Source organism: Haemaphysalis longicornis, unplaced genomic scaffold (genome assembly GCF_048455015.1).
Source record: "Haemaphysalis longicornis isolate Haplotype H1 unplaced genomic scaffold, Haemaphysalis longicornis Haplotype H1 scaffold_1, whole genome shotgun sequence".
Classification (NCBI taxonomy): Eukaryota; Metazoa; Arthropoda; class Arachnida; order Ixodida; family Ixodidae; genus Haemaphysalis; species Haemaphysalis longicornis.
Window position 1 is genome coordinate 167,200,673 of NW_027526203.1, and position 7,685 is coordinate 167,208,357.

The window sequence follows — 7,685 nt, forward strand, 5'->3', positions numbered from 1 at the left end:
GCTTCCCATCAAGTCATGATCGCAGGAAAGTGTGGTTTGCTGCACCGGCCTTCTGAATGAACCTGTTGCCTAGTGTCCTTAGCGCGCTTTACCGTTTACCGTGTTAAATGAAGCAAGAGTAGCCGTTTGCCGCTGAAAACGAAAGGATTGCACTCTGCGGTTTCTGCATTCCGGCTTACCGGCTCTGCCGAGTAGCGACATCTGGCGAATTTGTCGCAAAGCAAATGACACAAACGTTTGTTGCCCAGAACTGTTCGCTTACGCTTGAAATGGCTTGAATCTTAGACGTCTTAGATTGAACTCTCACAATACAATAATTTTTTTTTAAAAGAGCCGTATACTTCTACTGTAGAGCTTAAAAAATCGAAAACATCTAAACATGACGTTGACGCCGCCATCTAGTGGGAACAATTAGGACCAAGTATTGCATTAACCAGAATTCACGCCACCGCTAAATATTTCGATATAAAATAAGTAACATATATTGTAATGATTCCGCAGTTACCTATATTACCTTGCCCAAGACGATTTTGGAAGCATAAAAGAGCTATGCTAGTTCATAAAGGCATCTGAACCATTGGAAGCGTGGGAAGCTGGAGTAGGGGTGGAAATTTTGCTCGCTCATTCTAAAAAAAATTGTCATTTATCGTGCTCCTGATCATCATTTAGCAAGAATGTAGTAAACAACATCAACTAAGATTGCTTGCATGAAGCGCAGAGCACAGCGCATTTGCTGTGCCGTAAAGTTCCGGAAGAACGCCCACCCAAATTTAAGTACAGTGATATCAAGTGAAAAATACGAGATGGGCGAAATTTCGGGTCAAGCGCGGAAAGGACGAATAAGTGACCGCATCTACACATGAAGAGATGATTCGGGTTTGTTTTGTTCACTCATCGGCGCTAAAGCCATGGATTTTACGGGGTGGGCGCGCGTCTTTCAGTAAATTGAATATTTCACCCGTAAAAGGGGGTGGGCGATGTTTCGGGGGAGGGCGTTCACTCGGAACTTTCCGGTAATCTAATCCAGGGGGCTCGCTACTACAGTCGGTAGACATTCTAGCCTCTTTATCGCTATGTAGCGACGGTAAAAATAAGTTACCGTTCACTTAAACTCTCGCGCATGCAAGGTCGACTTCCGCGATCACCAGTATCTCCTGCTCAAAGGCCGTAAAGACTGAAAACGTAGCTTAAAAAAAAAAAAAAGGACGTCGTCGTCTCATGTGCGACCCACTCGCTGAAGTAACCATGGTAACGACGACGCTCTAAACCAAACCGCCGCCGTCAAAAATCGCGGACATTCCGGCGGCCAACCATGAAATGAGTGCTTCGCCTCGGACGAGGTCGGACTATGTCGTCATCGCAAGCCGCCGAGCCAACAAATAGTTCTGTCTCGTCGGGGTAATAACTTTTGTTAGCGTGAGCGAATATGCTTACTATTTTTGGACTTGTTTCTACAAGAACTATAGAGTAGATTTCTGACAAAAACAAAAACACTTTAAAATCCATCTCAGGCCCCCTTTAAGGTAAGTGACTAGTCAACTTTTTGCACTTTACTTGTGTATTTAACAGGGCAGGGCTCTTCCGTTCCGTGTTAGACGTTTGCGTCGTCGGTTAGCCCTAACGTTTTTTGACAGCGACTGATTTTGAGGGTTACGTAGATCTGCCTTTCGACCGCGGATATTGCGTGCGGGACTAGAAACAGTAGGACTGTTCGATTTACAGTCCCGGACTCACCGCCGATTCCCTGAAAGCAGTCAGGCATTCGATTTTCTTGTGTATCCTTATGGCTTCGGGGAATCATCGGACTCCGGCGGAATATCCGCGGTGAATTCGAGTCTGTAAATCGAAGAGCCATATTGTTTGTGCCGTTTGTAGGCTTTTTGTTGAGCGAAGTAGGACCATACTGCTACGTTGGCTAAACGGTTTGGTGCTCGCAACAACCGATCGCCAATACGCGCGGTCGACCGCTCCAGGTTGAGTTCGCAAGTTTTTTTTTTTTTTTTTGGTGGGTAGTTCTTTTTAAGGAATTGCAAATTGTTCTTCGCATCATTTTTCGTACCTGGACTGGAGTGGTACGCTTTAGGTCACTTTTAGCCGAGGCACATAGCAGTCTACACTACACTGCAGGGATTGTCATTTTTCAAAGCGGTCACTCAGAAAAGTGCACTGGTACAAACAAGGCTCTCTGCGTTCAGATTGAGGGTACAATGGCTGAAATTGGCGTCACACTCGCAAGCCCCGCATGTGCAGTGAATGTTTGAGTGTTCCAATCGTTCGATAATCGCATATATGTTTGTGCATGTGCATCAGTAGCACCAAAAACGTTCATTCAACCCGAATTTGCTACCACGTCGAAACTACATGCGTCTGGTGCAGAGGTATAAGCAATGCTGGCCGCACGTGGGGAGCGTTTAAGCACTGCAACATTCACTACTGCCTCCGAATAATTCGCGGCCACGCGTGTTGCTCAGTTAAATTTTGTATTGGGCTCTCATTCTGTGGATGAGTGCACCCCGCACAAGAGCAAATGCTTCAAAAAAAAAAAAAAAGTGGGTCTCCTCTGGACTGGTTAAGGCCGAAGGTCTCTTTCTAGTAGCTTGTGTACATAATTGCACAGCAAATAATACACTCTGTTAAAAACACGACTTGATGTAAATAAATATAGTTCTAGAAAATATGCCGCTAGAGAATAGATGGGAGAACAGCCTTTTCTAGATGGTTAGATCACACTGAAAGTTTTTTCTTAATTTTTCAGAAGAGGATAACCTCTTTCTCATCGCAATAATTTTTTAAGCACTGGCTATTGTCATTATTGGCAGTAATGCATTATTGTCATGTTTCAAATTTTGCGGCCTATACCAATGTGTATCATTTTTGAAAATCGTTTCAATGGGTTTGATGTCAATGTGAGCACAACCTTAAATCTGGTTCCCCATGCTTCCCTAAGACATCGCGGCCATTATTAAGGACTAATTAGATTCATGTTTTGAAGGAAAAAAATTGTTGCCATGATATTGACGGTACCAGCTGAAAACATGCACCGAGGCATCATGTGGGCTTCAAGCACTGCGTGGGAAGAAGAATTGAACCTGGTTTAAGCTGCAATCACCTAGAAGAGACTTTAGAAACAAAAAAAATTGCTTCACTTGTATTGTTGTTCAGCAGTTCATCACAGCCTTTCCAGCCTCCTTTGGCAGAATTGTTAGGCTGTGTATAGCGTTCCGTCTAGACGGAACGGCAACTGTCACTAAAGTTCCGTCCGGAGGAGACACAACTCGCGTTGAGAGCAGTCTTTCTTGATTTTTACCCATCCAGCAAAACAGCTACCGCTCACTGACTAGCCAGAATCACTGATAATTATTAATCATTATTAATAATTACAGATGATCGGACTAACTCTAGCTCAATCTGGACAGATCTCCAAGTCGCCACCCGACGCCCGCTTCACAATATTTCAGCGAGAGCAGTCGGTCTTGATTTTTACCTAACCGGCCAAACCGCTTCCGCTCACTGACTAGCCAGAGTCACTGTTAATTATTAATCACTGGTAATAATTAGAGGAGATTGGGTGTAACTGGCGATGGCTACGTCGGCCTTGGCTCCAGTGAGCGGGAGTGGCTCGGCCGCTTGAGTAAAAAACCAAGACCTACTGCTCTCATCGCGTGAATTGTAAAGCGGGCGGGAAGTTTTGCTATTACAAAACGCTAACCATGGCCACACACACAAATGGTGCGAGAATCGAACCAGGGCCTACAACGTTCGTAGTCAGCCGCGGAACCACTACACCAAATCCCAGAATGAGAAATGGCGGCTAATTGGCTGGTTTTGATTTGGCGTTCAGTCTGGACGGAACTTTAGCAGTTTTTAGCATTCCGGCTGGACGGAACGCTAGGCACTCCCTAATTGTTAAGGCAACGTTATCATCATTTAGGTCTGCGCTTTGTCACAGAATCGTGGAAGCAATTTGCCTTATAGCAATGAGAGCTCATCTCGGCACCTTTTTACGCATACATGAACTGGTCACAATGAACGGCATCTACTTCCAAAGAGAGAATTGAGTTAGAAGCTTGATCGTTGACATTGTCGCTATGCTGTGATAGTCACTTCGGCCATCCTTACATCCAGGTAATGTGGTATTTTAACGTTCTCATATTTTCGCTTGGAGTGTGAAGAACACCTTGCTCGACACCTTAATATCGCATTTAGAACTTTGAAGGATTAAGGCTAACGCAACTTGCTTGTTGTTTGCCACTCACTTCTATTTTGCAGGCTACTGACTGTTACACCTTGCAGTGGAGATCAGCTGGCATGCCCTACTTGGTGGATGGACCTATCTGGATGGACCTCTCATCAGATGTCACTGGCTGTTTTTCAGGTTGGTTACAATAGGTGAGCACCTAGTTCTATACAATTGTAGTGCAATGCTATGACGTGCACTGTGAAATTCAGTTACCAGAACTTGCCTAATTTGACCGAGAGTGCAGTGCTTTGGTCTTCCAATAGCACTGTATATATATGCTGGTCGGCATCTTCATTTCAGCAATTCATTGCTCTCCGAGTTTGGAATCAGTGAATTTGGATGTATTGTATTTAACGTCTTTATGTATTGTTTAACATGAACCTTTGCTGCCATTGTACATTGGACTGCTGAAACACAAGCACGAAGGTGGGAGTTCTTAGTAAAAAAGAGAACTAGGATGCACATGATGCAACATTTAGAAGTGACACAGCTGCTTGCTATCCCCCTTTTCGTGCAGCCCACCGAATGCTCCTCTCCGCCTGTGAGAACGATAGCTCTCTTTTCCTCCGCCACGTCGCCTGTGGTGCACGCTATCGGTGATGCGGTGGCGTCAATTCGGAAAGTGGCCACACAATCAGCCATCCGCGCTACAGTTCTTGGTTGGGCTGTTGTGTTATTGCGCTTCATGCTTCACTTGAGACACCTTGCTGAACAGGCTGCAATCACATATTTACGTGGAGTAGATGCATGGTCCTTAACATGGGATTGCACTATTCAGCTTGTTTTACTGGAATTTTCGATTCTGTAGCGTATTCGTGACCTTTGGGCTTTTTCTTAAGGAACTTGGGGCTGCTGATGACGACAGGCGAAAATATCAAGGTGGCGTGGGACAGCTTAATTTTTTCCAGGTTCGGCTCAATGTGTGATCAGCTTAGGAGCCAAACTGGGTTCACAAGTGACAACTTTTATTGGATCTTAAAGAGGGCCTTGAGAACAAAACAGTCCCTAACTTTCTGCATTCCATCAAACATCCCCCTCTCTCTCTATAGAAAATTTGTTCTAAGGTTCTTAATGAGGTGGTTTGGTCAAATAAAAGGAACGATAGGTCATTTTGCCGCGCTGGATGTAGCAAAACATGCTGATGTTGTATTGTGTTGTCAACCGACATGCCTAGGAACATGGCGCTGTTTGTCTGGTGGCTGTCTGTGACAATACGGATAATGAAGAACCCTACCTCTTACACAGTTGAGCACACTAAAATTCAGGTTACGGAGCCGGTCATGCTTCCTGTTCCCAGTAAAAAAATACCCTAAGGGGATAACGTCAGCCGTGGAAAGCCCCCGCAGGACAAACCAAAGGAGCCTGCAGGCTAATTCAGTGGCACCACCGGTTCAAGGTTCACAGCTTATATCAAGGCCGAAAATATGTCGACTTGGCAGCCATAAATTACTTTTTCCTGTATTGACATTTCGTCAGTAATCAGGCTGCAGTATGGTTCTTTTAGTGACCGCAAGCTTTGTCCCTCCACTTGAAGCCGTTCCTTTATTAGGTTTATTACTCGAGTCTCTTGCAGAAGGTCCGACAAGATTTTTAGTGTGCTTTGACACGGCAGCTTCAGCAGTTTTTTGCCCCTCACATGCTCGTATCCTTTACAAGAAGTCGCCTTCCACAACACTTTGCCGCAACGTGGGTTCCTGTCTAGTTAGCGCGCCTTATCACTATTGATAATCTGTTCCATGGCAAATTTGGCACACCCGTTCTCCTTCTTGTGCGGCTTCCGAAAGGGTCTTTAGTGCTTGCACAGCTCGGTTGTCCTCATATTATTGAACTTTCTCTAAATTCATCACAAGTTTGCTGAAGTTTTTGCAAGCGTTCGTTTAGTCTGCACTTTCATCTCAAGACTGTGTGCGTTTCTTTTCGTCGCTTCAATGCATCCAACCAGGTTAATGTCATCTGGCCTTCTTCACTTTTCAATTTAACGTGTTCCTAACCTTCAACACACTCGCCTGAAGCTACATTTTTTTGCGCCTGGTATTCGCTGACTGCGCTTTGAGCATAGAATTCTTCTAGACGAGGGTGTTTTGCTTTTTTCCCGCCTGCTGCTAACGCATGTTCTCTTGAAATTCTCGATTGCATGCATGCACGCTTGCATCTTACTAAAATCCTTTCCCGGGAAAGGCATTGCCACCATGCGATGCCTTTTAGAGCAGTGCCGGTCAAGAGCACCCTTCCATGACCTGAAGGGAGTCCTAGGAGGATGGTTTCCACTTAATTTGTTGAAAATGTTCTTTTTCTGCAGGCTTTCTATTTTTATGGCAAAGAGGAAGGGCAGAAGCAAGGGACCACATCGGAGTGACGATCTCAGAATGTTTAAGGAGGTATGTGAAATGTTAATATACATTTGTTTTGAGTTGATCTGGATTGTATAAGCTTTAGTGTGTAACTCAGTTTTTTTTTCTTTTCAGCTGCCCACCTGTTCGAAGATAGTCACCGTATTTGATATGTAATTATAATATATTCAACGTTAAAACCAAGTTTGTTTTGTGTAATATTTTTAAGCACCCCAGCACACACATCTAAGCTCTCATAAAATGGAAAAGTTTTCAGATCATTGTAGCAGGATAGCAGAAAAATGATCACGACATGAATGGACAGCAAAACGCATATGCAAGCTTACTTATTTGCTGCAAATCTTATTTTATAAATTTATTCGCAAGAAATGAAACCAGTTTTTAATTAGCATTGCATAGCATCTTTCCTTTTCATGTCGTCATCATTTTTTGCAATTTCGCATATCTGCCGTCATACTGTCACCCGAGCTGCCAGCATCGACGCTACCATTGCCATCAGCTACCGACGCATGCCGTCATCCATCACCCTGCCAGCATGCAGTCATCTGCCATCATCCATCACCCTGCCAGCATGCAGTCATCTGCCATCATGCCATCATTAATTCCATTACCATAATCCACCATGTTGATTTCTGATGGATTCCATCAACTCCACATTTTCAATAGGGGAACTATGCAAATACTTGTTTTAACGAACCTCTCCAAACAATGCCTTACTATATCGAGCACTGCCATCCCTTCATGACCGGCGAGCACGGTGCGTCTCGTGAACGAAGGGATTGCTTATATTTTGTTGTATATTGGTGGGCGGAAGACTAGCGGAAGTTTTTTTAGAAATTGTGCTGGATAAAACCAAATATGGTAACCGGTGAACAGGATATAGAACACGCAGTGCTCACTTTGTTGTTGATAAAACATCGGCGGATCCAAGATCTCCGTAATGCGCCTGTTACGAATCGGCCAGCGCCGCAGTACTTCCCCGCATCACTCCTCGGCTGTGCGGCGAAGCCACTCGTGCGCCTTCGAAAACAGGCGCAACCATGTCAGTAACAAGTTGCGACAAGCCGCGTCAGACGCTTCGCTCTCAGCGCATT

At 44.7% G+C, this 7,685-nt stretch overlaps 1 long non-coding RNA gene across 1 annotated transcript; it reads left to right on the plus strand.

Moving 5' to 3' along the window:
* The first annotated feature begins 4,043 nt into the window (after window positions 1-4,043).
* On the plus strand, window positions 4,044-6,778 carry LOC144139116 (uncharacterized). The gene is made up of 3 exons (XR_013316061.1): window positions 4,044-4,389; window positions 6,540-6,618; window positions 6,706-6,778. It is a non-coding gene; the product is annotated as an uncharacterized LOC144139116 (long non-coding RNA).
* The last annotated feature ends 907 nt before the right edge of the window (window positions 6,779-7,685 follow it).